Source organism: Heterocephalus glaber, unplaced genomic scaffold (assembly GCF_053883595.1).
Source record: "Heterocephalus glaber isolate CG9 unplaced genomic scaffold, H.glaber_assembly_v1.0 deba00001481, whole genome shotgun sequence".
In the NCBI taxonomy this organism is placed as follows: Eukaryota; Metazoa; Chordata; class Mammalia; order Rodentia; family Bathyergidae; genus Heterocephalus; species Heterocephalus glaber.
In genome coordinates, this window is record NW_028258317.1 from 66,461,213 (window position 1) to 66,473,644 (window position 12,432).

General features: G+C 39.0%; 4 pseudogenes; 1 reads left to right on the forward strand and 3 right to left on the reverse strand.

Moving 5' to 3' along the window:
• Window positions 1–1,271: 1,271 nt before the first annotated feature.
• On the reverse strand, window positions 1,272–2,080 carry LOC101724747 (translation machinery-associated protein 16-like; annotated as a pseudogene).
• A 4,450-nt stretch (window positions 2,081–6,530) lies between these two features.
• LOC101707669 (uncharacterized) lies at window positions 6,531–8,858 on the reverse strand (annotated as a pseudogene).
• Window positions 8,857–10,109, reverse strand: LOC101725116 (AP-3 complex subunit sigma-1-like; annotated as a pseudogene).
• A 994-nt stretch (window positions 10,110–11,103) lies between these two features.
• The window catches only part of LOC101708041 (rho GTPase-activating protein 32 pseudogene), a 67,308-nt pseudogene continuing 65,979 nt past the window's right edge, over window positions 11,104–12,432 (forward strand).

Here is a 12,432-nt window from a genome sequence, read left to right on the forward strand (position 1 = left end):
AAAGGTACCAATAGACCAGTATTTGCAGAATCTTGTGCAATTTTATGTGAGTAAGCTATTTGGAGTCTCAGTATTACAGAAGGAATCAACAGTAAATTCTCCTTCAAATGTACTAATTGTGCCTTTGTGAAGAATTACGAGACCACTTTTCAGAAGGGGAAGAGGAGTAGGATGATTCTTTGGCTTCCTGTTTTGTCTTACCTGCCAGCCAATTCTGCATTATAAATAATTATAAATAGAAACAGTATTGGACAATTATGTTCATTTTAATGCTGGTACTCCATAATCATGTTATAATTTTATCATGTTTACAATCTTACAAGACAAATCATGTTGTAAGACCACAGTGGGTTTCTTTCAAAGGAAGCCTATAAAATTGACCTCAAAAATTTGAAAATTATATTAGTTCCAGGGAATGCAAGGTATGCATTGCTAGAATGGAGATAAACTTACAGTTGCCAGAAATAAAGAAGAGATATATATTTCTATGGAGCACAAAAGTAGTTCACAATTCTGTAATATGAGAAAATGTTAAAATATCAGGTGTTTTTATAGAAATAAACTTTATTTTTAATTTTCAGAAGTATAAAAGTTGTAACACTTTGTCTAAATTATTAACAATTTAGTTGATACCTAGTTAATCTCAAACAGCATTATTTTTTTTTCTTTTCTTGAAAATTTATACTTGCATCCTTTAAAAGACAGACTAACATATATTAGCATTTAATAAATTATTTGAAGAGCAAAATTCTAGAATATCCATGTTTGTCATGGTACTTGAAATATGTTTACTATATTAATTTAAGTAATGTATCTCAGAAGTAACAATTATAATCATTAGTTCTCTAACCTTTAGGTCTGAATAAAACCTATCACTTCTCACAATGAGAAGGCAGAAAATAATATAATAATCAAATGGAGCTAACCTGAAATCATTTAATTCTCTTGGGCCTTTAAGAGACAGGGCCTGGTGGGATGTCATTATGGGACCCTTCCATTTTCTGGCTTCCTGTCTTGCCATGTCATCTTTCCCTCTCTTCTGCCCTCCCACCACTGTGATAACCATGCACCATGATGTGTAGCAGCAAAAGGAGGCCTCACCAGAGCCAGCACCATGCTGTCTAGACATTCAGCCTCCAAATCCATGAGCTAAATAAACTTTTCTTTACGTCATCCAGCCTCTGGTATTTTGTTATAGTAATGAAAAACAGAATATATTTTCGATTTTAGCAACTTAAGATAAATGAAACACAACTTTCATTTTTAAATAAAAATTACAATACCATATTTGAAACTGCAAATGTGATTCACATTATGAGAATGAGTTAAACAGCAAATACTAGATAATTATTTCTCATGAGTAATGAGTGTGACTTAAAGTTCTCATATTACTTATTTTCAACTCAAGTAAGGACAATTAGGCCACAGAAGTCATTTCTTCATCCAAGTCACTCAATTTGGCTTTTATTTCCAATTGCCCTAAATCTTTGTCTGTAGTTAAATTCCGAGTTTTCTTCTTGTGCTTCTTAGCGACTGCATCATTCACACAAAGTTTTCTCATTTTAATGTTTGACAATTTCTTCAGATCCAAATCCCATTCCCTAAAGGTTTTCAGACTACTTGCATGTAAAATGTCTGGAATCTCAAGGCCGTAGCCTTCATATTGCTGTTGTTCACGCTCCATTGTCTGCTTAATGACCATCTCCCAGGCTTGGTGGCACCTTCCCTGCCAGTCCTTGATGCTGCTGTGTAACTCAATCTGCTCCAACTCACTGCTGAATCGATTTAAATACCTTTCAATTAATTCACAAGCGTCTTTCTTTGAATATCTCATTTTTGGGGGATCCAGCTCATTTTGAAACCACTGCAGTTTTTCACCAATAAGGTTGAGACGTAAAGCCTTTTCATTCTTCAATCTCAGAAGAAAATTTGTATATGTGTTAGGAAATTTCCAAAGCAAGTTTTAGAAATTTTTCCTTCTTTTCTTGTTTGTGGGCCTCTCGTAATTTATGCAGCTTTTCTACTATATGGGTGGATGATTCTTTTTTTCTGTGCTTTTTCCCTTTGGTGCTTTAGGCATGGTGACGCCCTGGAGGCCACAGGGGACCTCCGCACTCCAGACCGCACAGACTCACAGACCCGAGCGCCGGGTCTCAAGCCCGCTCTCCAGCCCAACACACGTGGGGCCCTGGGGTTTTTTGACTAAAAAGTATTAAACCTCCTGGTGTCAGAAGTACAAAATGAGTCAAACTAGATCAATCAGAAAGAGATGTATAAAATTCAAAACTCATTCCTATTTCTCTATGAAGCATTCTATCCTTCAACATTCAAAGAATAAGATATTCAAATAAGGTTCTTTTCATTAATACCCTGGAATCTTAAGTTATCAATGAACTAGCTCTCTAATATTTCACTAATGTAGCAATTAGAAATACAGAGTCAGAATTTCTAATAATGCTACATGTCTTCCTTAATTTGCAAGTCTTTAATGTCATAAAAGATTAATGGATAAAATGGGGAGCTAACAAAACATCACACTTGCCTCATAAAAATGAGGCACTGGCAGTGGAATAAGACAGCATTCCCTTTTTTCTTTTTTTGTACCAGGGATCAAACTCAGGACCTTGTGCTTGCGAGGCGGGCAGCAGAACCACTGAGCTAAATCCCCGGCCCTAAGGCAGCATCCTCTGTCCCACAACACACTGGTTGAGAATGCTGTGCCCTTAGCGGTGCTTTTTAAAGCAATGTAGATTTCGTTATGTCTTTAAAGTTGTCTCACAGCAAGCAAATTATTCGTTTTAACTTTTAAAAAGATACTACCATTGGAAAACTAAACTTCCTCAAACTGTTTCATTATATATATATTTTGAAATCTAAAATCATCCAGGATACTGCAGAAAAGTATTTTATTCAATGGAGTCTCGTATTTCATGAAAGATTCATTATGGATACCTCAGATTTCATTCAAAGAGTTCAGATTTAACATAGCAAATGATGAATTAAATATTTCTTGAAATACAAAAAACTTGAAATGGTAACTTTGACTCTGATAAATCTTGAAATGTTTTCCTTTCCCAACTTATTTTATAGTTACGGAAAATGGAATTCCAAAGATACAGGCCACCTTCTGTGAAAGGTGTTATAGGGACAGAAAATAGAACAGGGGTCTCATTAGGGTTTCTAGCTAATCCTGAGTAAAAGGAGTTTTAGAAAAACTTCACTAGAGAAATTCCCCTAAGAAGTAGCTCAAGGACAGGGGTAGAGAAAGAAGGAAAAGAAAAAACAGATAAAGAAAGGCACCAAATGGCCTGACTTACATCAAGAGACCAGAGAAGGAAAGAGCTGACAGTCAGGGTACAGAGATAGGCAAGTGCACAAACAATAAGCTTCTCCCACCTCCAATAAAATGCAGGGGGAGCAAATGAGAGAGAGGGGGGCTGCATAACTTTAAGGAAAGCTCTTATTGCCATGTATACAAGTGTACTCACACCTATGCACTTACATATACATACATGTGTGTTTGTGTGTGTGTATTTACTCTAGAGTCACTATTCACTCTAGGATCAGTATAGAGTACAATAGACAGCCACACACCCCCTTACTAACTCTGAGCTAATCGTGAATAAGGTACCCCCTTGCCATAGACCACTGGAAGAGATGACGTTAAGCAGAGATGCCCAGAAGCCAATTCTGCTATTGAAAAAAATCATAGAAACTTGGTTTATCCTCAAGTATAGTTACTAGAAGTTATTTTCTGAGAAATATTTAATGATTGCTGCAAATTTGTTTTGGTAAAGTAGAAATAACCATAAACATTTATGAACAACCACAAATAAATGCACAGCTAACATCAGGCTTCCTCTTCACTTTGTGATGAAATTTAAGGCTAAAGGAGGCATAATCCATTTTTTTCCCCATCTAAAAGTGGTTTCTTTGCTGTGATGAATCTCTGCTAGACTTCCAGAAACATTTCCCTCAACTTTATCTTGCTACAAAAGAACTAGAAGAAGAAGTTGAGTTAAAATTGACCAAGTTGGGAGGAACAGGAGCCCAGGAAGCAGGGATGGGGCTTGAGAACACAAGTCCATTCCAGAATTTGTCAAATTTGTGGGCTTGTGTTATGTTTTGGATCATAACTGTCCCCCCAAAATAATATGTTGAAGGCTTTGCTCCTAACCAATGGAATTATTGGAAAGTGGCTGAAACTTTAAGAGATAAAGCCTAGTTGGAGGAATTAGGTCAGCGAGGGTGTGCCCTTAAAGGGTATCTTTAGATCCCAACCCCTTCTCTCTCTTTTTGCTTGTTGACCGTCATGAGGTAAGGAGCTTTCCTTCCCTATGAGCTCCCCCCATGACATACTGCCTCATAAGAGGCCTAATGGCTATAGTAACAAACAACCATTGACTGAAACCTCTAAAACTGTGAGCCAAAATGAGTCCTTCTTCCTTGTAAAATGATGATCTCAGGTATTTTGTTACAACAGAAAGCTGATTAACACAGCGTGGAATTTTGATAATTTGGAGCAAAAGTTTACCTAGATACTGTATCCAGAATTAAATAAGTTCTTTTCCAGGATAAAAGGTCTATGTAAAATCTAAATCATTGGTTCTCAAAGATTGGTTCCTAGCCAGAAACATCAGCATCATCTCAGAAATTATTAGCAAATGGAGGACTTTACCCCTGGCCCACTGAATCTGGGCATGGATTTCACCAATCTTAGGGTCTGGCAAGTCCTCCCAGGATAGTCTCATGTAGGTAAATTTTGACAATCACTAACCTCCAAAAAATGGATTGTAACTGTTAAACTAAATTAGAGATAAGGACCAAAGTTTCCCTGAATAGACAAAAGCAGGCAGGCCTAAGTGACCTTCACTTTACTTGATCTGCAAACATAAGCAAAACTTAACTTGAGCTACTTATTCTAAATACCTATATTAAAGAAAAATGAAACATAAAACTAACGAATCAGAAGCTGCCAACTAGCTTATAGCTATGTAAGTAGGAATTTTCCAGCAGGACAGACCAGATAAGGCAACTAATAACTGTAACCAATCAAGTGGTTTCTTTACTTCCAATTTCACCCTATAAAAAGCCTTGTCCTCACATTCCTTCAGTGGAGCCCTTGAACCACATCTGGTTTAGAGCTGCCTTGTTCACAAATCCTGGTATCTCACTGGATTCCGTTGAGTACCTATACTGGTATCATCTAGGAAGAATATTCCCTCTAATATTTCTGAAAATTCAAAATTCTTCATCATGGGTTTACTCTAACTCAGTAATACTGAATGTTTTTGCCCTTACAAAATGTTATTAATAAATAGGGAAGGGTGGAGAGGCTGAAGGGAGAGCAGGGGAACGGGGAAAACATAGGATACATCATGTAAAGGTGCATGATCCTGATGATGAAAGTAACTGCATTATAGACCTAAAATGTACAAATAAACTTAATGAAAAAATGTTATTAATACAAAAAGTGAGTATTTATGAATACCAATATTCTTTGGGATAAAGAAAATTCAATTGAACTATGAAAAAATAATAAATGTCTAACCCAGGATGTTTCCTATGTGTCAGGCTCTTAAATATTTTTCTGTATTAGAACACTAAATCCCTCAGTGATCCTGAAGTAGGTGTTATTGGTATGATCCATATGTTACTAATGAGGAAACTGAGCCACAGAGAGTTTTAGTTGACTTACCTAAGGTCACACAGCTGGAAAAGAAGATGAGATTTGGATTGGGAAACAGGCTCTGAAGTCCACACTCCAAATCAATTCCGCCTGTCAAATAAAATGAAAAAAGTGATTCAGACTATGTGTGTAAGCATGACTAGAGTCTTTTCTTGAACATTTTAATTAAATGTCTTATTGTTTTATATAGAAAATATCATTTGCCTCTCATTCTTCTTTTTCAATATTTAGCATTTAATATGAATAACATTGGGGAATATTATGCCATAAACAGGCAAATATATATGTAACAATTTACATTAAAAAAGAAAATACCAAAATCTTTTAAAAAGTTATTCAATGTTAATTAGGGAAAGTCACACAATACCTTCATTTTCAGAATAAGTTCCTTGTGGTTTTATTTATTTACATATTAAAACAAAATGAAAAACCTTACACAACATCATGGAAAAGTCAACTGTTCTTATCTAAGATTTTTACACTTTTAAAAATTTTTACACTATTTTATAAAAAATCATAGCTCCAAATCTGGAAGGTAGTTTTCCATGAAATATGCTTTCTATGGGAAATGCTCCCCTGATTTAGTAAACCTCACTATGAACATCCCAGGTCTTCACAATGACACCTGTGGTTAGTATATTCACTTCTCATCCCTGTCATTCTCCTGTCTGCAAAGGTTTGTGTGCTTGGCCACTAGCAGTGTTCGCACACTCATCCCAAACAACTGCTCTCTCCACTTGACTTACTTGGTGTGAGTCTATTTTTAGCACATCCTGCCTGTAACTCTGTACAACTTCACAGGCCTCTGCGATGTCCACTCCTATGAGAAGGCTTCCAACAGTCACTTCATCACTTGCATCTCACCCTTGTGCATTTTTCCAATGGATGCAAAGCCCCAAGTTCCAGCAGAAGGACTTCCCACACTTGGAACATTTCTGCAGCTTCTCTCCCATGTGTACTCTCTGGTGTTCACTGAGGGAAGGCTTCTGAGTGAAGGCCTTCCCACACTCACTGCACTTGAAAGGTTTCTCTCCTGAGTGGGTTTTCTGGTGAATCTGAAGGGATGCCTTCCTTGGATAAGCCTTCTCACACTTACTGCACTCATAGGGCTTTTCTGATGAGTGCATTCTCTGGTGGATGATCAGCTGTGACTTCCCGCAGAAGGGTTGTTCACACAAGCTGCACTTATAGGGCCTCTCCCAGTGTGTGTCCTCCTGTGAATAATGAGGTAGGACTTGCTGCTGAAGGCCTTCCCACACTCACTGCATGCATAGGGTTTCTCTCCTGCATGGGCTCGCAGGAGAGCAGTGAGCTGTTCCTTCCTCCCAAAGGCTTTCCCACACTCACTGCACTGATAAGGGTTGTTTCCCGTGTGGACACCCTGATGATGCACCACAAGCTGTGTCTTCATGTTGAAGGCTTTCCCACAGTCCCCGCACTGGTAGGGCTTCTCTCCTGTATACATTCAGATATGAACCAGGAGGTAGGACTTGCTCCTAAAGGCCTTCCCACACTTGTTGCACTTATGTGGTTTCACTCCAGTGTGAGTTCTCTGGTGTACAACAAATGGGGACTTCGAGCTAAAGGCTTTCCGGCATTCACCACACTCATAGGGCTTCACTCCTGTGTGACTTCTCTGGTGTAAGATGAGCTGAGATTTCCAACTGTAGGCCTTGCCACACTCACTACACCCATAGGGCTTCCCTCCAATGTGGACTTCCTGGTGGACGATGAGCTGCGACCTGAAAGAGAAGACTTTCCCACATTCACTGCATGAGTAGGGCTTCTCCCCTGTGTGAACTCTCTGGTGGGCATTAAGGTTTGACTTGGCACTGAAGGCTCTCTCACATTTAGTGCATTCATAAGGCCTCTCCCCAGTATGGATTCGGAGATGGATGATGGGCTGTGACTTACAACGAAAAGCTTTCCCACATTCATTACGTATGCAGTTTCTTTTCTGTGTGATGAACTCTTTGATGCTTAAGAAAATACCATTCCTCATAACCATGAAATCTATCAGAATTCTTTCTTATATAACTTCTGCTTAAACATGAGTTTTTCACCAAACTTCTCCCATGTGTGTTATACTTAGAGAGCTTTTGTCCTGAAGGAACATGGGTTTTGCTTAGATGAAGTTTTCCAAACACATTGCACACATAGCTTTTCTCAACACTTTCACGCTCATTTTGATTTTTCTGGTACCATTCTTCCCAACCTACACAGCTTGGAGTGGACATTTTGGCATTTACTATCCATGGCTCTTCTCCTTGTTCCATCTTGAAGTCTAACTCAGGTATAATACCATGATATCCCACTGATAACAGGTTGCAGTAGTTTTCCAGGGTCACCTCCCCTGTACAGGTGCCTTTGTGTTGAATTCAGTAGCTGCCACTCTTCCCAGGAGAACTCCATGGACACATCCTTGAATGACAACAATCCCACTCACAACTTTTTGTTTGTTGATGCTCCTCTGAGAGTTGCCTGTTATCCTCCTTGTGGTCTCAGACTCTGTCAGTCCTCATCACCCCTCCATGCTCTAGAAAATGTCCTGGCATAACAGTAGGAAGCTTTCCATGACTGTAACAAACGTTTTGTGGCACTTCACATGGTGGCTCTTATGAACTTCTTAGAGTTTGGAGAAATCCCACTCCTTCTCACTTCTTTTGCACTCTAGCCCTTCATCACAGGTCCTTTCCTTCTCATTATCCTGAGTCTTCAAGTCAGTCCTCTTCAGGGTTTCAGTTTGTCACATTCACTCTGATCCAGCACGAAGTTGTCCCGAAGCTGACAGCCATCCCTTTGAGCCACTAGAACCAAGAAGGTGCGGCCTGAGTCGCTCACAGGGACACTGTCTCCACTCTTCCGATCTCCGGGCTGGGCACTGGCACTCAGCCAGATTCAGAGTGATCAAAGCGACTGTGGGCCAGGCCTACCTGGGTCCAGACTCTTCGAGTCCCAACACTTGCACAGCCACAGAGCCTCCTACTGCACTGGTGGCGACCTCGGAGCTAGAAACAGCCCCGTTCTCATTCTTGATAGTCTGTTATAAATGAGTAGACATGGCTTTGGCTAATTGCTCCGGTTAATCTCTGGTCCAAACCTAAAGAATAACATAAAAGCCTTGTGATTGCACCGCAGGATGCAGCACGTTTTTATTGAGTGCCTTCATGAGCATAAGAATATTTCACATTTTCTTCTAAGACAACAAATTCAGTCATGTGTGGAAGACCACATAAGGACAGGTTTTACATTTCTTTTTTTTTAACAGTGGTAAAATATACCTTTATTTACTTTTTTGAGTCAGAGGGTAGTAAAAAAAATTATTGCTAAAGTAGATATCAGGCAAACAGAAAGGTGCTTTAGCAATCCAGTTATCTTTGAGTTTGTTTAAACTAAGAGGAAAAGGTCATGATGTTTTCATGCAATACATACTTGGTTCTGTAAATAACAATTGTGACAAACAGCAGAAAGAATTAAGGACTGCTACACTTGTGCTCCATACCAAACACCAACATTTTGGGTTGTACATAATTAAAGAAATACCTCACTTTCAAAATATTGTAATAGCCAATACATAGAGGCATGTGTTAAGTGGACATAGGAATGCAGTTTAGAAAAGAAAAAAAAATCACTGGAACTATACAATTTTTCTTTAAAATCACTGAGCAAGAAAAGCAACAACAAACTTTCATACTGATTTTACACAATTTCTGTACAGTACCTTGACTTAAATCCAACAGCAAAAGTTAAGACTCTCCGCCTCTATTTTTGGTAAACAACTGTATGGTAAACTTAGATGACTTTTCCCCCTGGATTTTACATGTGAGTGGCCTGTTTTATATTTTATTTAAAAGAGGGCAGGCTTGGTACTTTTATACTGTTGTCACCAATGTTAATATTTCTTGGGATCTCAAGAAGATTCATATTTTTTACAGCTGAGACAGCACAGGCTGGAGCTCCTGCTAAGCCAGCCTCAGATTTCTCCAGTTCATTTTGTTCATCAATTTGTGTAACAATTTCATTCATGTTGATCTCCAATACCATCCCCCCATCACCATTTCCTCAAGAATATCGTGAAACTTGCCTACGTCGAAAATTAAATTCAGTTCACAGACATTTTCAAAACATTTGTCTAATATTTCCAGGAACACTTGAATTAAATCTAAATGCCAAGTTCACTTTCTGAAGAATCCACACAGAAGACAAAATATAGTGTTGCATAATGTCTGTAAGTCAGTTTGTTGTCAGATCCTCCAATTAATTATCCTTCTTCTAGGAAATTACAAACTTCATCTCTTTTAGATACCAAATGGAAAGGCTCCCAGATGATTTATTGTTGTGCATCTTCACTGTAGGGCTGGTAGAACTTGGAGAGCCGCGGCTTACTGTGGTTGTTGAAGATGAGGATTACCTTGATCATGGTTGGGCCAGGCCAACTAGGTTTTACATTTCTGTAACATGTTTCTCTCAAATTATTCAACCACCACTGGAAGTTCCCATTGGTTTTGGAATAGAATATTTTTTCTCTAGTAAGAGAGTATATCCTGCTAAAATAGACTAGCTCTGTTCAGGAGTCCACAATAAAGAGTCATACTAAAGCAAGACACAGTCTCTGGTGCTTATTGTGTTTTACCTACATGATAACTGCTCTATAAATTATATGACTGAAGTACTGGCTTCAGTACAATAAGCAGGCCAATGTAACTGGTTTTGAATTCACATTTGAGTCAACTGAATGTTTTATTGAAGACTTAGAAGGAAAGTATAAATGGAAGACTCTGAAAAGTATGAACTAGATAATCCTGTGAGAAGTGCCAGGAGGACCAATATGTATGGAGTTGTATCATTCTTATCAGGGAACATAGTATGGACTTAAAAGTCAGGAAGATACTATACATGTGCCAAAATAAGCTTTTAAAACTATAGTCATTCTCTTCTCTGTACTTTAATTGGTGTGATCCTGACCTTTGCAACCAAGCCAGAAGAGAAAAAAAATATCTTCATTCTGTCTCTTGTCAATGACCAACAAACTTCCTTAGGAAATTTTCTCTGTGGCCTCTGTAGCATAACAGCTAGGGACATGACCACCTTATAAGGTAGATCATTTCCTAATTAGAGAATGTAATTGACCTATCTAATGCTGATGGAAGCCCATGGCTATCAGAATCCCAGAGAAAACCATGGTTCAGCTGAATAACAACACTTTCATTTTTTTTTTTTTTTTGTATAGCAGCAACACTGTCAACCATAAAAATGCTCAACTTCTACAAAACCCACAGTGAAAAGACAGTCTGGTAAATCCAAGATTTGTAAAAACTATGCACAAAACCCAAAGAATCTGAGAAAAGGGGAAATATTTATACAAGTAGCAGTTCCTGTTCATGTCACCAAGGGAACTGCTTTTGTCTGAGCGGATGAATCAGTACTACAAATCTAACACGGGCTTGTCAATTGCCCCAGGACATTCGGTACTTAATTTATTAATTATATTTCAGTCAGATTTAAAAGTGAGATTCAAATGTGTGTAGTGAGCTGAACAAAGAGAACATAACCACAAAAATTATCCAGATATTCATGGAAAAATACAAAAAGAAAGGGAGATTGAGAGAAGCAAACAGAAAGGTGACTTCCCTCTGTAATGGGTTTTACACATAAATAAGAAGTTAGATCTAATTAAAATTGGGTTTCCACAGAGGACCTCAGCTGCAGGGAGTGGAGCTCCCTCCCGCCTGCACCCTGCCTCCCAGCAGCCAATTTAGCTGCACCTGCAGCACCCCTCCTCTCCACTGACCTCCTGGCAGCCCCAGTACATGGTTCCACACTACAGAGGCACAGGGGGTCCTACAGGCCATTGTCCTGAGCTGCAGAAGACAGAGCAGAAGTGAACAACAGAAAGAGGGCCTCTCTCAGGCTCCTTGATGAAAATTGAACCCCACGGGAAAAGTGAAGAGAACCTCTGCAATAAGGGCACACCAGACCACCATGCTTGGTAAGCTGGAGGGATCATCACCTCCCATCGGAACCTGCACTATCTTCAGGGGAAGGGCAGCTGGAACCTTCAGTAGAAACGTGCAGAGTCCAACCCTCCAGGAGGACAAGGAGCTCAACTTGGGCCTTGCAGCCAGAAATCTGCCTGAACCTCAGGGGACTGCTGCTGGCCTTCTGAGACTCACTGACTTACAGCTGCACCCTGCTGACCACATTGTCTATTGCGACAGCAGAGACACATACCCTGAAGGAGACCCTTCTTTTTCATTTGTTATTTTCAAAATTATAATGTTTTTTGCTCTTATTTTTAATTTTTATATTTTTTTCTATTCTTCTCAAATTTTTCTTTTTTCTTCTTTTCCTTTTTTTACTCTTTTCTTTCCCACTCTTTCTCTCTCTCACTCTCTCATTCTCTCACTGTCCCACATTGTTCTTCATCTCCATTTTTCTTCCAGTTCTGGCCCCGATTCAGATTTCTTCTTTGTTTTTCTTTTCTTCTCCTTTTCCGTCTCTCGACTGGCATTAGTTTTAAAGGAAAGTGAATATAGTTTCTAGCCTCCCTATTGCTGTTACATTGTTCTGTTCTCATCTTTGTTCTTTCATTCTGTCTTTTCCTCTTGTTTTCAACAGTTTCTTAGAGTTTTCATGATCTTCCTGTGTCCCCTGGCCTCACTGCTAACCTTTCTTTATCCTTCTACCTATCTATCTCTCCCTCCCCAACTCCTTCTAACTCCCCATCCTGAAGGGTAAAGTTG